General features: G+C 42.9%; 1 protein-coding gene across 1 annotated transcript in view; it reads right to left on the bottom strand.

Annotated features, from left to right (window-relative positions):
* The window catches only part of GFRA1 (GDNF family receptor alpha 1), a 185,760-nt gene that overhangs the window by 81,340 nt on the left and 84,369 nt on the right, over nt 1–20,051 (bottom strand). The gene's annotated exons all lie outside the window — the stretch shown is intronic.

The following is a 20,051-nucleotide window of genomic DNA, read 5'->3' on the forward strand; positions in this document are numbered from 1 at the left end:
TCTCCCCCTCTGTTAAACATGGCACTATTTTATCTGCTAAATACAGTGGTGCCCCGCAAGACGAATGCCTCGCAAGACGAAAAACTCGCTAGACGAAAGGGTTTTGTGTTTTTTGAGTCGCTTCGCAAGACAAATTTCCCTATGGGCTTGCTTCGCAAGACGAAACGTCTTGCGAGTTCTTGCGAGTTTGTTTCCTTTTTCTTAAAGCCGCTAAGCCGTTAATAGCCGTTAAGCCATTAATAGCTGCTAATCCGCTAATAGCTGTGCTTCGCAAGACGAAAAAACCGCAAGACGAAGAGACTCGCGGAACGGATTAATTTCGTCTTGTGAGGCACCACTGTACTGTTCTATGTCCCCTTTTCCTGGGTCTTGTTTAAGTTGGAATAATTTTCTAAGAATTCCACTACAATTTCCTCATTTGTCATGGCCTGTCGACGTTTCTTTTTATTGGGAAGACGTGACTGTTTTGCTGATTCTGCCTTATTTAGTACACCAATAGTTTCCTTGCTTTATTCCCTCATTCAAATGTTCTCTGTTTCAAAAACAGAGAACCCTGTTTGGTATGTTTTTGTATGTGTTTAATAACTCAAGTTACTTTTTGTGTATATTCAGCTGCCTCAGAGTTTATTACAAGGCTGTGAATGCATAGCATTCAAGTGCACAAGGGTTTGTCAAGTGCACAAGGGTTTGCTTTGGGGGCATGTAGTTGTGGGTTTCTACCAATTAATTTTCACATACTACATTGCTCATGTTACATTGGTCACAGGTCATTTGCCAGAACACCCTCAGTATCCAATAAACATTACCATAATAATAGTTAGTTATGTATATTGTCACAGATGAGTTTTAAAATTCATACTTTTAGAGAAAGCAATAATCCAAGTTACAGGTAAATTTTCAGGTTGCAAAGCAGTTACTATTTCCATATCTTTTCAAGCACAATAAAGATAATGCATTTAAAATACATGTGGCATGGCTACTTTTGTAGGGAAGATCAAGCCAGTTACCACACAAGCTAATAAAATATTAGCTAAACCCAAAATATTATGTAAAGAAGTTTACAAATGCTATGTTGGTCACTACAGAATAACTTGGGAGACAGTTACTTAGTTACTTCCCAATTAGTCCCTGGGTGATATAAACCAAAACAGTTAGCTAATGTTAGTTTTCCTTTTTAGCCCCGTGAAAAAAATAAAAAATAAAGGAGAAGGTGTTTCAGCTTCAAATTTTCCTCCACCCCCCCCCCATCTGATTGAGTAGGCTAGTAATGGAGGTGTTAGTCCCCACACCTTTACTACAATGAGTCTTCTAAGACTCTTTTTCCTGTGATCTTGGATATGTTATTTTCAAGACTAATTCTTGGGTCAGTTAATTAGATGAAGTCGATAGTTATTCTTAGTAAGCTGAAGTAAGACAGAGTGATTTCGTAAGGTGAAAAAGGTTAGTTGCTTAAGCTTATGATAGTAAAACCAGTAGAAGTTTAGAAAATACCAGATCTTCTTGTTTTCTTTTGCACGTCCTGGTTTTGGAGCATGCATCAATCCTCAACAGTACACTGTTCTACAACTGAATGAGTCTGTGGTAGAAATTGATGAATCTGATGAAAATATCACCACTTCTCTGCCCTCTAATTTCACATTCGTCCTCACTAAGTTATTCACGACCAGCTCTTCACAAGCACTTTCTCTTTGCGCTTTCTCAGAGTGCACATTCAGCGAACACATTCTGGGTGGCTGCCAAGACTCTGCGCTTGGTGTGCCCTCAGAGTTTTAAAGTGGATAGCCCCTATCAGGACCCTTCCCTCTGCCAGCCACATCCAGTTTGCCTCTAGAGCTAGGCCATCCCTGCAGGAGGATAGTGGAGCTGTATCTAACACAACAACTGTTCTTGCGGCAATGCCCACACCCCACACAGAATTCACCGGGAGTTTTAAAATATACTCCAAAGAAACTGGCAAAGCCAGAGCAGTAAGAAACAATCTCTGTTGTGTATTCAGCTCCTGGCTTTTTATAGTTCACTTTAGCTTAAGGTCCTGAGAGGCAGAAGGGAAAGGGATGCATCATTCCAACAAAATCTATCTTAGGCTTCCTCAGCTTCGGTCCTCCAGATGTTTTTGGCCTACAACTCCCATGATCCCTAGCTAGCAGGACCAGTGGTCAGGGATGATGGGACTTGTAGTCTCAAAACATCTGGAGGGCCGAGGTTGAGGAAGCCTGATCTATCTGATGGTGCAAAAGGCTGCAAGTGATCTGTAGATCAATGGCTCGTTCATCAGCAACATGTGGCATGATTTGTGGGACTGTTGCAATTTATTCTTCCTATGCCAAACTGGCAGAAACTGGACTTCTTTGTTGCAAAACTCAGATGGGACATGTGTCCAGGTTGTTTCCTTTAATAGTTGAAGTGAACAAGTGTTCCTGAGTATACAAAATGTTGCACCATTAGAAACAAAATGCTTGAACATAATCAATGGTTTGCAAGTCATATGATCACTGATGTAAAGTGATTAATAGTGCTGTCTCAGCAAATGCAATCATTACACTTTTAATTAACCTCTTCAACCTCTTTCACCTTCTACTTTAGTTATACATTAGCTCTTTGCAGTTTTGCAGTTGTTTGCATTTGATTAGGTTAAAACAATCAAATGAAAAATTATCCCTCCAATTTGTAAAATAACCCTTGCTACTTACAAATTAGAAGGTATTGTACATGTTTCTGAAGAAAGTACTGTTATAAATCAGATCTAGGACACATATTTTGAACTCTGTGGCTTTGTTCCCACCTAATTTTTGTTTTGGCAGCTTACTGCTAGTTAATGGCTCTGGCTACCAGGAAGCTGGCTTTTCAAAAATTTCTCTCTCAACCTAATTATAATTACACCATATAAATCATACAATGATCAATTATACAAATCTGAGGTTCATGCATTATTTAACCTAGCATTTGAATCTACCCAGCAGGACAGGAAATTCCAAAGCTTCTCAGCTTGCAAGTGCTTCATGGACACGGTAGTAGTGCCAAGGATGAAAATATTGAGGGTTAAGCTTGACCTGAATAAGGACAGGAAAAACTGAAATGACTCCATAAAAACTGAACACGGTCCACAACATTTCATCATTCACATAATGTGCTTAGTAGGTAAAGCATTTTGATTCTGCTTTCATGACCTGTGATTATTCAGTAATACTCTGCAGTACTACAAGAAAAAGTTGACTTGGGTTATTCCAAAAAGGGGTTGTATGAAGAAGTGAACCAGCATCTAGGTATTTGATATAGATTTTCCTGCAATCTTTGACATACTTAGAAAAGCATTCATTTCAAAGATAATCTAAAAACAGAGAACACTACAGGAAAAGGTTGACAAGAGAGCTATGTACAAATGGCCTCTTGGAATTCTTCAGCCTAATCAAGGAATAGAAGCTGAGGAGACCATTTCAGCAAATTCTCAAGAGGGAGGAGAAATTCTTCAAACAGTTCCTCAGAGTTGGGCCTCACCATTAGCAGTGGCACTAGGGAAACTTCTTCATTTTTGCCTCAAGGGCAGTGTTGTTTTTATTTTTCTACCCTGGACACAGGGATGGGAGAATCTCATGAAAATTCACCCTACTTGTTCCTTGGCTTGTCAAAGTGAGCTGGCATCCAGAGTGAGGAGGAGCAGAAGCAGACTCAAGGGGTTTGGGGAATTGGCAGTGGCCTTTCCAATGTAGTGGGATGTGGGACTTGGCAGATGCCCAGCAATGCTGATCCCTGACAGTGACCCCAAGAAGCACATTGGCAGCCCCTGAGCATATCCCCCAAGGTGTCTACAGTGTGACTAGCAACTCCTGCATATTACATAGGAGGGTCAAGCCCTGAGCAAATAATTACCTGCTTGCTGTGTCTGCACAAGGAGACTGAGCCACTCCTAGTCAACACAGTGACACAAAGTCTGTATAAGATTTAAAAATGATCTGTCCCAAGCATCATCAAGATAGATGGGGCAGATGCTGCACTGATGGGGCAACAGGCACAGGGGTAGGGTGATGTCTGACATGACTAGAGCTGTCAAAGTGAAACAAGCACAGGACAGAAATAGCAGAAGTTACTACCGGCAGCTGTTGAAGGAACCAGATCCTTCATTTTTCTCCTGATAACTGAAAGAAACTGTTTTTTGGGGTGGGAGTAGGCAGAGAGAAGTTTATTTCCTGCAATATAAGTTGCAAACAGCAACTGGCTGTTCTGTACTCAAGCTGGTGTGCGCTACTGCAAATCTACTACATCTTATTAAAGCAACATATACAAATATGTGTGTTATATATATTTTTGTTGTAAGAATCATGGTGATACATTCCATTTTATCTGATTGTGTTAACAACGGAATTTACTTTTGATGTTGCTTGTGGCATGTCTTTAGCCACTTCAAGCATTTCCACTGGAAAGAAAGTATAAATCAGGGGTGGAAAACCTCTAGCCTGTGGCCAAAATCTGGCGCAGCATGGGCTCCAATCTGGCCTGTGAGACCATTTCCCCCAAACCACACCCACATGCCCCACACTTAAAGTCATGCGTGACGCCAGGTTGTGAGGCAGGTAGAGCTGTGACTGTGGGACTGAGTTCCCCATGGGAAACTTGGTTGTGCAGGCAATACTTGCAGAAGTAGGAAGTCATGCTTCCTGGATCAGCTGCACAGCCATGTTCCCTGTGGAGATCTCAATTGCACAGCTGATCCCTGCAAAAAACAGCATTGCCAGCCTTGCACTCAGTGCCTGGGAAAATAAGTAGGTAAAGTAGTGTGATCACTCTACTCAGACCAGCATCAGCAGCTGGAATTGCCCTCCCATGCATTTCTCTTCCTCAGCTTCCTCAGCAGATGCTTATTTTTGCCCTATTTGAATGTATTAATGTGTTTTGTAAATTGGTTTCTCTTCAGCTCCCTGTTCCCCACCCAATGCTTTGTATTTTGTTAAAAGGTGGACATTTGCTATAAGCTGCTTTGGGCACAGCTCATTTTGGGAAGTCAGCATATAAATAAACTAAAATCAATCCAACACCAACTTTCTCCCCCATCAAAATCATTAACTCCATAAATTAATTGCTTCTCCCCTTTTAAAAAAAAGTAATAATAGTGAGGCATGGATAGGTGCAAACCTATTATCATTTAAAAAGAAGGTAGCCACAGCTCTGTAAATGAGTCACTTGAGTCATGTACCAATGAAACACAATCTTAAAAATAATGAAAAACTGAAACAAGTTCATCAACAATATCACTGGAGACATTCTTTAAAAAAAGAAGAAGTTTGAATCCTAAGGTAAGTTCATGCAAGTAAAGTTTCTCACCCACTCTCCCTCCTGCAGCCTCAAAAAGCTTTTTCAAGTCTGCTCCTGAACAACATTTCAATTAAGAACACATATTTCCACTTAATGTCTGGTATCAAATTTGTATATGGTTCTTATTTTATGGTTTTATTTTCTACTGTTCTGTAAATAAACATAGGATGTGTCACATGGGACTGCTGGGGGCCGTAGAGATGAGAAGCTTCCTTCTGTGAACATCCTTGTCATAAGATTCAAGATTTTGGGTGCCCTTTGCTGGTAACCTTCCAATCCCCATTCCACATTGCTGAGGGGCCACAACCATCCCAAGAGCGGCAGGAAAGATGAAGAAATGATAATGTTTTTCTTCTGTGTACTTCTGTGAGTAAAGCTCTTATAACCCAAGCAATCATTGTTACCATGGGGCCAATTTTTCAACTTAAGACTCTGCCCCGTAGTAATATTTCATTCAGGTAGAATATATATTATTGAAATGCCAGAAGTCATTTTCTTTTTGTTGCATTCCTGTCTAAACTATATAGCCAAAACAAGTGTGTGCTCCTTTCCCGTTGTGACATTTTTTCTTTACTGATTCAGGAAGCACAGTTGGCACATGATGAGCATTCCCATTGTTCTTTCCTTAAATGTACAAGCTTTTGTACACATCAACAGGTGCTCAGTTTGTGGGAACCAATAAAACTGCAGCACAACATGTCATAGATTGAGAAGACAGGAGTGTTTGTGCTTAGACCAGAGATGCTGAAATCTGTCTATTCTGAGCATGACAGGCTGAGCAATAGTGGAGTATGAGGGGTGTAGCTCTAAGGGAGAACATCTGCTTTGCATGCAGAAGGCACTATGTTAAATCCCTGGCATCTCCTGCTAGGGCTGGGTGAGACTCAACACTCTGGTGAGCTGCTGCCAATCAGTGTAGACAAGACTGAGCTAGATGGAACAATGGTCTGACTTGGGGAAATGGCAGCTTCCTATGTTCCTATGCAGTATAGCCAACTGCTACTTCTGCAGCCCCTTGCTCATGCCAGCTGGGGCAGGGAACAGGCAAAATTCTGTCCAGGATATACCCAAGTGATCGGGCCCAGATCAGGCCTGATAATGTCAAGTGACAACAATGGGGCTGTCTTAGGGTCCAGTTGATCTCAGGCTAACTGAACAGTTCCCTATCCCTGCAACGTCTAGTCTGGGAGTCTTCCATGGGTTACCACTGGCAGGAAGCCCACTAATGGCCAGAGTAGGAAGCTGGTGGAGTTGTTCTGGGCAGAGAGAAACCTCCATCCCATCCACCCTCACCTCACAGTACAGCAGATCAGGGGTTTGGACTGCACCCTGAGCCTGGATTCAACCCCTCAGATTTGAAAAGATAACCAGAAACTACCATGTCTGCTAGAACAGCAGGCCTGCATTTGCCTTTCCTCCTCTCCATTCACACAATATATCAGGAGCATTTTAATAAGCAATATTAATACTATAGAAGACTGACATGTCATTGACCTAGGGCCAGCAGGATATGAGGAAAAGAGAAGTGAGCAGTTATTTCTCCCCTCCAAAGATTTCTTCCTGGTTTTTTTAGCAGTAAGATTAATAGCACATGAGATGTACGTTTTCCTATTAACAGAATGCTTTTGACAGTAAAGGGCCATCGTTAAAATGATGTTTTTCAAATGCATCATGTCAGAGTCTCTACACATTGCCTTTTGAAACTCGGCTGCCTTTGTATTTGTTTGCTCAGAATGCAACAGTGGACAGGGTTTTGGCAACATATGTTCTGTTCACATTTGCAGCTGGGAAGGAAAGAGTACAAAAACCACTTTTCCACAGGGGGACTCCAATTATATACTGCAATCTACGTTGCTCAAAAAATATTCCCCTCTTCCCACTTTGACACTGCAGTGCTAAACCAGATGTATGTGAAATGTCCCTGAAATAGCCAGAAATGCTCAAGGTTGTCACACACCACACCACCTGCATAGGACCACCACCACCCCTGCCGAGTTACTCCTGCCTGTATTGTACGCTGGTGAGGCTCTCAACTGCACGCTGAAGACCCATTGAGCAAGACTAGTTGGAGTTGGATGTGCATCTGAAGCCCGTGCAAACCTCTGTGCAAACCCATCTTGTGCAAAAGAAATACAGTATCAAAGATGCAGTTGCCTGTAGTCCATTTGTACAAAGGCCCTCAAAAGACATGGCATGATTAAGAATACTATTAAATGAAGCAGAGACTTTAAACAATATGAATAATGATCACCTACTAAAGCAAAACACAGTGAAGAGAAAAGGTATCCAGAGTAGATTAGTGGGTCAGTAAATATATAGAACATAGAAGTCCCACATATTTGACATTTGGAGAACAAAGTGATCCATCAACGTCCCAGGAACTGATCGATCAAACAGAATACTGCTACTGAAACCTAATAGTATGATAGTAATAATGTAGCCATAAAGCCTCTAGTCTATAATTGACTGCTTCCACTTCAAGCTAGCATGTCTAAAACAGTGACTAATGTTCACCTAAATATTTCACTTGCAGTGGACAACGATCAGTTACACCTCGCACTATTCTCAGCAGATTGCTTGTATATGATAATGGACTGTGTGGACAGAAGACAGAGGGCGGAAAATCTATTTAAACACGGAAGCTCAAGCGGAGCACAGTATAGAACTCGAGAATGTATTGGATGGGGGGTGGGAGAGGGGGAGAGAAAGAGAAAGCGTGTAGCCTGACTGTAAATTATAACAAAAAAACGAGGTATCATACAATGGATATCCTAAGTATGATTACATCAACCTTTAAGAGCTTTGTAAAAAGCTTAAGAGCGTAGTCAAAAGAGAGAACAGCCCAAATTTATTTTTCTGACTGAACACAGGAATAAAGGCGCAAGACACATGAAATGAAATGGGTTTTACTAGGGCCACATTTTATTAACAACACGAGCAGTGAAAATTAGAAGTGCAGGACCAAACCTAAACATCAGCCTTTGTAAGAATAAATGGCTACCAATAACAATGAGGCTGACAGATTCAAAAGCACTGATAAAGAGGAAGGGGAAGCAGTGTGTGGGGTGTGGCTGTGGTGTATTTTTGTGATTGGCATCTCCCTGTCTCGAGAGACAATGGAAAGCTTCTCCAAGAGTGAAGTCAAACTGCTGCATTAGCAGCACCAAAGTGACCTCTGCAGGGTGCAAGCCAGGGCTTTGTCCATACATACGTACATGTATATACACAATACCACTGCTCCATTAGAGACTTTACAGCAGGAATGGGAAATGTCTTGCTTGGGGGCCAAATATGGCCCTCCAGACCTCATCGTCTGACCCTTAGGATTTGCCCCAGCCATATGCCGTCCCCAGTAATACCCTTCTTCCCAGGACATGCCCCTCATCAGACTTGCTTCACACCCTTGTGTGTTTGTACCTTGAATTCTCATCTTGCTTCTTGCTTGCCTTGATGGAAGTGAGAGAAGGATGTGTGAATGTGTGTAAATATAGCTTACTGTTGCAAGGGCAAAGTTGAATTCTTTTCTTTGCCCACTTTTGCCTCTTGGCCATGCCCTTCACGGGCATGTAACACACCCACCCCGGATGATTGTGCATAATGGAATGCAGCCTTTGGGCTGCAAAAAGCTTTCCCATCCCTGGTGTTGAAGATTCAAACAGTGGCCAGGGCAAGAGTATGAGACCTGTGTCTCAAACGTTACGTTGAAATTTCATCAAAGAGAATTGTGTACCCCATAGCAGGATGGTGACTGCATTTGTAGATCCTTCCTGAGGCTCTAATAAAATTAACACCCTATAAATCAGTATCTGGGAAGCCAAAACCAGATTATAAATCAGGTGAGTCTATGAAGACAGCCGGATTTGTACTAGGATAGAAAAGCTCACTTTGACTTTGGCAATTGTTGGAGCAACTCTGGAGCCTTTTCTGCTCCTGAAGATGATGCTTCAGCTTACTCTGAAGCTTACTCTCCAGCTGTTTGGTACTGGCTTTCCCACACATGTCCAAATGCTGGACTGCACTGCTGGTGGTATTTTAGTTTTATTCGCTCTTAAAAGAGGATCTTGTCTTAACCTAAAGGTAAAGGTAAAGGTACCCCTGCCCGAACGGGCCAGTCTTGACAGACTCTGGGGTTTGTGCGCCCATCTCACATCTATTGGCTGGGGGCCAGCGCTGTCCGAAGACACTTCCGGGTCACGTGGCCAGCGTGACAACGCTGCTCTGGCGAGCCAGAGCCGCACACGGAACGCCGTTTACCTTCCCGCTGGTAAGCGGTACCTATTTATCTACTTGCCCCCGGGGGTGCTTTCGAACTGCTAGGTTGGCAGGCGCTGGGACCGAGCAGCGGGAGCGCACCCCGCCGCGGGGATTCGAACCGCCGACCTTTCGATCGGCAAGCCCTAGGCGCTGAGGCTTTAACCCACAGCGCCACCCGCGTCCCTGTCTTAACCTAGCACACCTCAAGTGTTCAAAACAGAGAGGGATAATTGCCTGCCGGTGACCTCTAAGGGATGAATTTGACCAAGGTTTAAAATCTGATGTGTGTTGCTCTTCTGCCCTTCAAAAATAAGAAAGAAGCCATTGCCATTTAAATGCATTGCCAGGGTCAACCATATTATTAGGCAGAGTATGCCGAATTATCTCATATACAGGCCGGGGGGGGGCAGGAATGGCAGCACTGGCAGCACCCTCAATTATTCCTCCAAGCCAATCCTCTAAGGTGGGGATCAGAGCTGTAGGTGTAACCACTTAGCCTGTTGCCCTCAGTTGAAGTGGGGAATGCTACCCCACTGCCAATTGTTGAAAAAATATTCAACTACCAGTCCAGTCAGCATCTGAATATGGAATGGGAGGAAATGGGAGCAAAATGTATTGTGAGCAAAATGTATTGTGCCAACCCTGTGCATTGCGTTTCTACTGTATTGCTATTTTGGGGAAGGCTGGGTAAATGGTGTATAAAGACAAAACTGGGATATAGGATATAAGATTGGGTTGTAAAATACATGTCTAGTAACCATAGTTTTGTCACCTGCTCTGCTCGTACAACATTCTATATATAGAGGCCCACCTATTACTCTCCCCTTTTGTGCCCAGTAATCACTGCTTCTTCCTAACGCCTGCTCTTTCTGGACAATCACAATATCATTTCCATCAATACCATATATGAATAGAGGCCTGCCAAATAACAACCAAATGTACTCTTAACTTCTGTAACTTAAAAGCTGCAATCTACACACCACTTACTCCAGAGTAAGCTATTAAAGTAACCGAGATTGCTTCAAAATAAGTGGTTTGTCGATTGCAGCCAAATACCTGTCAAAATTAAGGCAGCCTTTGTACATACAAGATAGACCACATTCTGTCTTGCTATAGTGGTGTGAATATAGAATAACTCTTCTGAAACTATTGGGAGTCAATTATAGGGCCATGAAAGCAAAGCATCTCTGTAAGCTTCAGCGGAGCTATTCTAGCTTTATTGCTTGGGTCTGGCCCTTTATCTCTATAATCTAAATGTGTATATCCTTTATTCAGGAAAATGAGACAGGGGTGATCATGTGGCTAAATGGTTTTCAGAACCGGGTCTTGGTTTGAGAGGCAACCAGGCTTGCAAATTCTTCATGCCCAAAGAAGGAATTTTAAATTGCTTTGTTAGGCTCATTGCAGCTTTTAAAAAAATTATAATTAAAATGCCTGATATTCTCTAATGGACCATGAGTGTACATCAAATTGCTCTGTGGCCTTTGATATGTACTTAAAGGCAATTGGCTAGTCTTACTGATGTATTTTTAAAGAGCTACTTATTGATTAATAACGTTTCCGTATTAATATAACCACTTTGTGGGGAACTGAGAAACATCAATAGTAGAAACCCATATTTATCCACAAATTAACTGTATATAGATCTGCTGCTTTAAGCCAAATGGGGTGCATCCATTCATCCCTTTACAAGAGAACGACAACTAATAGTAAAGCAGATGAAAGCAAAACTTGGACTTATTTGTCAATTGCATAAAATGACTGGCTGCAATTCATGTCTTCTTGCCTAGTGGAGCCGAGGAACAAATGACATAAAACATACACTCCGACTTGCTTATACTTTTGACATGCTAATAACTGTAATGCTTTACCTGATGACAGCATTTCATATCTTTTTAGAGCCATAGTGGCTGCAGAAGCTGATGAAAATGAAATAAAATTGCTCTTAAATATGGGAAAGAAGTGTTGGATGTGCAAGAATTAATGAATACTGGAAGCCAGAGCACTGCCACCAATCTCCTCCATGATAAACACACATTTTCACAGCTTAGTTGTAATGAAATGAACATTAAAGGTCTGATTGTGTAAGCCTTTCCTGCACAACTGCAGTAGAGAGTCCAAGGCACAAAGTAGCTTGCAAAAACAAGGTAGAAGATCTCTTGCTGGGAATTTCTGAAACATATTTCACAATAAGAATAGTGAATTATCTGTATCAGGAATGGGAAACCTGTAGACCTTCAGATGCTGTGAGATTCTAACTCCTATTACCCCAGTCAGGAGTTGTAGTCCAACAGCATGTGGAGGACCACATGTTCCCCATTCCTATACCCTAGTGCACCACCATCTGGATAGGGAGCAAAACCTGAACCGTTCCACTTTGCTTTAGAGAATGGTATTATTATTTTAAAAATTTGGGAAAGTTCTCTATCCAAAGAAAAGAAATGATTTAGTAATTTTACTCCCTAGTACTGCCAATGCAAACAATTTGCTCTTTCCTTCATACCAGATCTGAAGGCAAACCAAATAAAAGTTCAGAACAGGCCCATGTCTGACCTAAACGTGGGAACACCAGGGTTGAATTATGATGAAATATGGACAGATCTGGCCTGACACAATCCTCCATTCTCCCCGCTGTATCTCTCTGCAAGCTTCACATGGGGAACCAGTTTGTACATTACTGCCTACTGAGGAAGAATGTACAGGCTGTAGTGAGGTCATGAACTCTGGAGGTCACCTGGGCAACCAAGGGCAATACCATGTCACATTTCTCTGACCTGCTAACTCATGAAACATCACACAGATCTCGCAGAAATGCTATGATTGGGTCACATTGACCTTCCAGACATTCTGTCTTTAATAGGTGACATATAATGATTTTATGTCTCCTATCTATTACATAGGTGAAAAAAGTGCACTAAAGCACTGCATAGCTGCATTTTTCTATAGACACTTGGGAAAATGTTCCATATGATGCACCCTGGCTGTCCCTAATGACACATTCACATGGAAAAGGGCAACATGTGGGGTAAGCCCTCCAAAACTATACAAGTAACTTTCTCAGTGGTGGCTCTTAAATTGTGGCAGAATATTTTTAGGAGATGAGAGAAATCACTGCTGGGGGGCTGTAGCTGGATTCTCAGAGGGTTTGCTTCACATGCTACGGCACAAATCTTTGTACTAGCAGAAGTAGTTCATTGAAAATTGCCCACTGACCAGGGCAATTTTAAATCTGTATACACACATAGCACATGCAAATGAACAATGACCATTTTCTTTTTCTCTCAGGGAAGGTAGTGGCAAAGAACATTATTTCCATATTATGAGGCCCTTACTCAAACCTTTGGGTGCTTTCAAATAAAAGGGCATTACAAAAGGGCACAGGGAGAACTATTTGTTTGGAGGGAATGGTCATTCAGTGCTGTCCTGGTGAAGAATAGCTACCAAAATGACCAGATTAATTAGGCTGTTAAACTGGGTATTATTTTGTAATGTTAATGTGCGTGGCAGCTGGAGCCATGTAATTAATCTAGATCGGTCTTTAATGGGGACCACAGGTTTCTAAGTCTTATTCTTATCTCCGGTGACCCATTGCACCCTCATGTCCTTGACGTGAACTCAGATCAAGGTAACGGGGTGGCCTTTTAAAACATGGACATTTTTAGTGGCCACAAATCATCACCTTTGACAAAACTGCTATGCTGTACAGAAGTACAATAATACTATTGTTGCCACACAGTGAGGTCTGCCTGTAAATAAGCAGCCTTCTCTATTTCTCCTGAAGTATTCAGGGAATTATCATGGTACTGACACTCTGCGTTGCCACACTTCTCCCACTCGAATGCCTCTGGAACAAACCACATGCAGCCCAAAGGCTGCACATGAGCCTGGAGGCATTTTTGGTTTCCTGTCATGATTCTGAAAGTATCTGCCTTTAGTAAGAAGGAAAAGTGTGAGAAAGATGTTTCAAGACTTTGTAGGTGCGAAGATAATCTTCAAAGCATGGGAACAGTCAGCTTAGAAGAATCGGTTAAAATTGAAGTGCAATACATTTCCACATCTCAGGCTGACTATGCAGCTCCTGGTTTTATTGAGCAGAATACTGAATTGGAACATAGAAGGATCACAGTGCAGCAGTTCTCATTCCAGCAGATACAAAGACAGGATTTCAGCCATTTTCATTTAAGTGTTGTGCAAATGAAGATGATTACTTACAAAGCTCATGAAAGGTTATCAGCAGCTGGTCTTGAACTAATGACCTAAGGGATGTCAGGAAAGGCTGTAACCTGTGGTCCACCATGCATCTCTGGACAAAGGTGGTAAACTGGATAGAGACCAGCCATAATAGCCAAGAGAGCTTCCTTCCATCAATGGAGCAGAGATGTTTAAGTAACTGTAGGTATGTTAGTTTAATGTTTACATCCCATGCGTCATCCTAAGGCCATGTACATATATGACATCCACAACCAAGGCACATTACAATTGATGGGGAAAACAAAACTGTGGCTTGCTCTAAAATACAAAAATGCAAGATAGGTAAAGAGAGGGAATGGAAGAAATGGAGAGTTAAAAAGAGATATTTGCTTTCGTAGATTTTCACGGGTACAGGAATGCAGGTTTTGGTGTCTTCGGGTGTCTTCCCGTGTAAGAGTCGGGGTGTCTGGGCGACGTTTCGACGAGGTCTCACTCGTCATCTTCAGGCTGGTGCTTTCGGCTTCTTGTTACTGGAACAGAGCAGAATCTGGTGTTTAATGACCCACCCAGTGGTATTCAGAATATCACTCATGAAATCACTCAAGATATCCCTCAAGTAATTAAGGAACAAAAGAAGAAAAGGCACACTAATCTAGGAACTTCCTCTCTGCCCAGAACGTTGGAGGCTATACACCACACCCCTCAACAGTATTTATAGGAACTCAAACACCAGATTCTGCTCTGTTCCAGTAACAAGAAGCCGAAAGCACCAGCCTGAAGATGACGAGTGAGACCTCGTCGAAACGTCGCCCAGACACCCCGACTCTTACACGGGAAGACACCCGAAGACACCAAAACCTTAAAAAGAGATTTATCAACAGAAGAAAATGAAATGTGAAGAAAATCTGAGGTGAAGGGTAACAAGGCATTTGAGTATAAACGTAGAAGCAGCAGAAAAAAATGTCAAGAGGAAGAGATGGCTAACAACTGATATCAGAGGGAGGGCGAGTAGGAGAAAGAGCAAAAGAAGTGAATGGAACAAGAGTAATATCCACGCATCAGGTTTTCCTCAAGGGCTGTAGCTCAGTGTTAGAGCATCTGCCTTGCGTGCAGATGGACCCAAGTTCAATCCCTGGCATCTCCAGGTTGGAATGAGAGAGACTCCTGCCCCAGACTCTCGAAAGCCACAGCCAGACAGTGTAGACAATATTCAGCTAGGCGGATCAATGGTCTGATTCAGGATAAGGCAGTTTCCTATATTCCTATATTATTACGACAAGTGGAAACATGCTGGTTGGTCTCAGCCCCTCCATCACATTGTTGTGCCCATCCCCACTGCCCTCCATATGCAGAAGTCACATTGACTCCTCGCACAATTTAGAGCCCTGATTAAGCTGGGTCTCTGAATCACAAGCTCCCCACTTAAGAAGTTACCATATGAGGAGGGTGGTAGGAACGGATATATCTGTAATGGTTTCTAAGGGGTTGCTCGTGCGTAAGCAGGTACCTATCTCCCTGGCTGGGTGCAAACACCTGGCTGGGCTGCCGAAGTGAACCTCATCTGTCCAAACCGCCACTCTCCCATGGCTGACTCAGTCGCTGGCAGAATCCGTGAGTGGGCGTTTCTTAAACTTCTTCCAGCAAAGAAGCTCTTTGACGCCTAGTCTCCGCCTACCCTCTCTGCGCGAAAGCCTTCTGTGCAGGGAGGGCGTGGGCAACGGAGGACCCCTACTCTCCCCGCTGGTCCCAGGCAAGGAGTCATGGGACCGCCTCGCCACTTCCCCCACCTGCCCCCCTTCTCCACTGGTGCTACGCTGATTCTCTTCCCCAGAAGATGGGCTGCTTCTGCCGATCCCTGGACGTTCTCTGGAATCCCTCTGGCTTTTGCGCTCTCCCTCCAGTACTGATGGCAGTTCCCTGACAATATCCTTCCCCATTTTTGCAGAAAAGCCCTGACAATTAATCATTCAAGGTATAGTTCTTGTGTAAAGCATTTGTCAACACCCCAGCACTCATTAAAGGTCGAAAGGAAGTTTCCTTTGAAGACAAACCTCACTTTGGGGTGCAATAAACGTGTGTGCGCAGAGTACACCCTAAAAAAACATCAATACTAAAGGCAAGAGACCTTAGGCTTACCACACTGTTCTACAAGCTCTGTGATTCTTTTCCATAAAACCCTAAGTCAGGATGATCCACATCAAGTCTCAATGGCTTAAGTGAATGCACAGTTTTTATCAAAAACAAAAAAAAGATTGGAAAATAATCTGTAAAGATAAGGGAAGAAACATTAAGCATGCAGAGAAAGCTTTTACTGACCAGAGAGGTAGGTAGAGTTACAGCAGTCATGGTGAGTAATACAAGAATGTCAAGAGCAGCTTAATGGCCTTAACTGCATCAGTATATTTAAAAAGCTCAATCTCCCACTGATTCCCCCAGACAGAGAAAGGGAGTCGACTCCAACTAAAAGCTGCTATATATGAGCTGGACAAAGACGAAGCTGTTGCACAGCACTTATATTCCTCATAGCTTAAGTTTATGGGAAAGCACACACACAACCATCACCTTTAAAAAAAACCATATTAACATGGTAGAGAGAAGTGTGTGTTCTACTTGTCCCATTATCAATTTATTAATCACATTTCAGAAAACTACTCCATCTTACTTATGGCAAGATGCAGCTTTTGTATAACAATGAGGTTCATTTCTCTTTTAATATCCATGTGTTCTGTGAAAGCAAGAAGTAGAAGCATAATAAAAACTTTTCATAACACTTGATTAGTAAATACAGCCTGCAGAAAGTCTAGCTCTCGCTGCACTTTGCACATTAAAAATCCAAATGCACTGGGAGAGCTGGGATTTTAACCCCCCATAGCTTTAACACAAAGAAACACATTAATAAGATACAATTTAGATTTGCATTTTTTAATAAGCAAGGGGATCAAAGAACTGGAACGCTGAAGGGGTGCAACACTGCGCTGCAAATTCAGACTTCATGGCATAGTAAGGATTGAGACATGCAATTGTACTAAAACAAGACTGGCATTATTGGAGAGCTTGCTATTTATGTGTTGATACCGAGGCTCAAATTAGCACACTCCAATCACACAGAAAGTATGTATTTATGTGATTGAGAAGCGTGGACCTCTCCCCCCCGCCCCGCCATGAACCTCCCACCAGCCTTCCCCCCCCCCCAGGCACTTTTTTCTCTCAGTCATGCTCAATTCCAGTTTAAGAATCCAACTGAGGGGATCACAACATCAGGAGATGGTGGGCAAGGAGATGAGGTACAAGGAGGGAGAAAGTTTAGCAACCTCCCCCCCCATTCTTTTCCTCCCACCATCTTCCTAAATTGGAGTCCTGGCCCAGGACACAGGCTCCCTGCTATTAGAAGAGTTGGATGACACAGATGATGAGAAAGACAAGGGGGCAGGAACAGCCCCCTGAGAGTGCCTCAAATGTTTGCCAGAGATTCCCATGGTAGGAGAGTCCCAAGAGTCAGGGCTGCATTCATCTGTTATGCATGGGGACGTCATTCTGAACCCCTTCTCTAATTCTGAGGATTCCTCATCAGAACTCTTGGAAGTACAGTGGGGAATGCCTTGCTGAAAACTGCTCCCCAGGAATGCTGAAGCCAACAGTCAAGGAACAGGATACCACCCCTTCAAGTCCCAAAAGCCTTTCTAAGAATGGAGGGATATTTGCTGTAATTCACCCAGAGTGGCTGGGGAAACATAGCCGGGTGGGCGGGGTATAATAAATAAATAAATAACTAGTAATCATCATCATAATTTATATGCCGCCCCAGCCACTCTGAGAGGCTTCCAACAATTTATAAAAGCACAGTAAAACAACGACGATTAAAAACGTCCCTATACAAGGCTGCCTTCAGATGTCTTCTAAAAGTCCGATAAATGTTTATTTCCTTGACATCTGATGGGAGGGCGTTCCACAAAAACTCCCAGTTGACTCCAAGCTGTCTGGAGATGCATTCCTATTCTTGTTGGTCTTGGTCTTGGATGTCCTTTCCTGCCAACTTCATGGTGAGCTGACCATGGTCCTGACCTTGTGTGCATAGCCTGGGCTAGTGCCAAACTTAGCTAGCCTAAGTTTAGAACAGGCAAGTGGGGTCAATCTGAACTTTAACTCACAGTTCTCCTGCTGGTGGTAGTTGTTTCAACCTGTCTGACATAGAGTAAAGGAAGTGTAGCTCAAGGAAACAGGAAAGCCAGTCTCTCTGTTGCATCCGATTTGTTGGTGAGAATGGTCACTTGCGGGAGGGTTAAAAGAATGCTGAATTCTCCCTGAAGATAACATTTGTTAAACATGTACCTTGTGTGTGTGTGTGTGTGTGTGTGTGTGTGTGTGTTAGTTTGTTTAGTAAGGAGCAGCTGTTGGTTTAGGAAGAGATAGAGGTTAGTTTAGTAAGGGATTTTCATTACCAGTCCCAAACCTCTTTCTCCATCTCTGATTTGTACATCCACCATGGAGTGTAAACTCTCTAGACAGGAGCTATACCACTTTCATGCTCAGTACTATTCAACATGTATTCCTGACATTAAATATATGTAGCAGCAATAGCCCTGCTGTCCTGACCCCTTTTAGTTTGCATCTGTAATTTGTGCAGACAAGCAAGACAATAACACGCTGAATTATTCCAAACAGTATATTTGGCACAGGAATTGACATAATTTATATGCACTTACAGTTTCACCCATGTTCTCTGTGATTAAGGACAACCCTCTCAAAAGATGTGGAGAATGGCTGGGAAGCAGCTCAAGGGTTACACATATTAATCTTCTTTTGAATATTAATTTGGAACTGATAGTATAGTAACTGCTGTCCATGCTTGCTGCAAACTAAACTTTCACACTGACTTGGGTGGAAGAGGTGATGCTTTTTAACATCTATATGAAACTGTTGGGAGAGATCATCGGGGGTCTGGGCTGAGTGTTCATAAGCATGTACTCAGCTCTCTCTCTCTCTCTCTCTCTCTCTCTCTCTCTCGTTTAAATCAGAACCAGTGATGGTGGTGCATGTTCTGTGTAAGTGTCTGGAGGTGGTTGGAGGGTGCATGTTGGTTGATGGATTAAAATTGAATCCCAACAAGACAGAAGTAACATTTCTGGGGGACAGAAGGCAGGTGGGTGTGGAGGACTCCCTGGTCTTGAATGGGATAACTCTGTCCCTAAATGACCAGATGTGCAGTCTGGGGGTGATTTTGGACTCACAGTTGTCCATGGAGACACAGGTCAACTTTGTTCCCAGGGCAACTGTTTCCCTACTCCATCTGGTACACCAGTTGAGATCCTACCTTCCTAGTCACATCTTGCCAGAGTGATACATGCTCTGGTTATCTTCTGATTGGACTACTGCAATGGCACTACGTGGGGCTATCTTTGAAGGTGACTTGGAAACTAAAATTCATCCAGAATGCAGTTGCTAGACTGGGGACTGGGAGCAGCTGCTGGGACCACATCACACCGGTCCTAGAATATCTACATTGGCTCCCAATACTTTTCTGAGCACAATTCAAAGTGTTGGTGTTGACCTTTAAAGCCCTAAACAGCTTTGGCCCAGTATACCTGAAGGACGTCTCCAATCCCATTATTCAGCCAGGACACTGAGGGCCTTCTGGTGGTTCCCTCACTGCAAGAAGTGAAATTACAGGGAAACAGGCAGAAGGCCTTTTTGGTAGTTCCACCCACCCTATGAAACACAGGCTGCAAAATATTACAGACTCCAATGTACAGTGGTACCTCAGGTAAGTACTTAATTCGTTCCGGAGGTCCGTTTTTAACCTGAAACTATTCTTAACCTGAAGCACCACTTTAGCTAATGAGGCCTCCCGCTGCTGCCGCACCGCCGGAGCACAATTTCTGTTCTCATCCTGAAGCAAAGTTCTTAACCTGAGGTACTATTTCTGGGTTAGCGGAGTCTGTAACCTGAAGTGTATGTAACCCGAGGTACCACTGTACTCCTTTACTGCGTGGTGTTAGTACCATTTGTTGGCCTGGAAAATTGGTACATTAATATTATTTTTATTAATCAATTAAATGTGTCAGTTGTTTTATCTTGGCCAGGGCAACTCAAAGCAACTTACAACAATAACAACACACACATACAATAATCCCCACAGAGATGCATTAAAACCAAGAGGGAAGATAAATACACTAAAACCACAAGACAAGGATAAGTTTCCAGTTTCGTGTTTATACGATCAGAACCTATACATTGCACCATATGAGATGGGAAGGGGAGAAAACATGCCACCTTGAGCTTCTTAGAGGAAATGTAGTGGG

The sequence above is a fragment of the Podarcis vaucheri genome (genome assembly GCF_965113315.1).
Source record: "Podarcis vaucheri genome assembly, chromosome: 5".
Lineage (NCBI taxonomy): Eukaryota > Metazoa > Chordata > Lepidosauria > Squamata > Lacertidae > Podarcis > Podarcis vaucheri.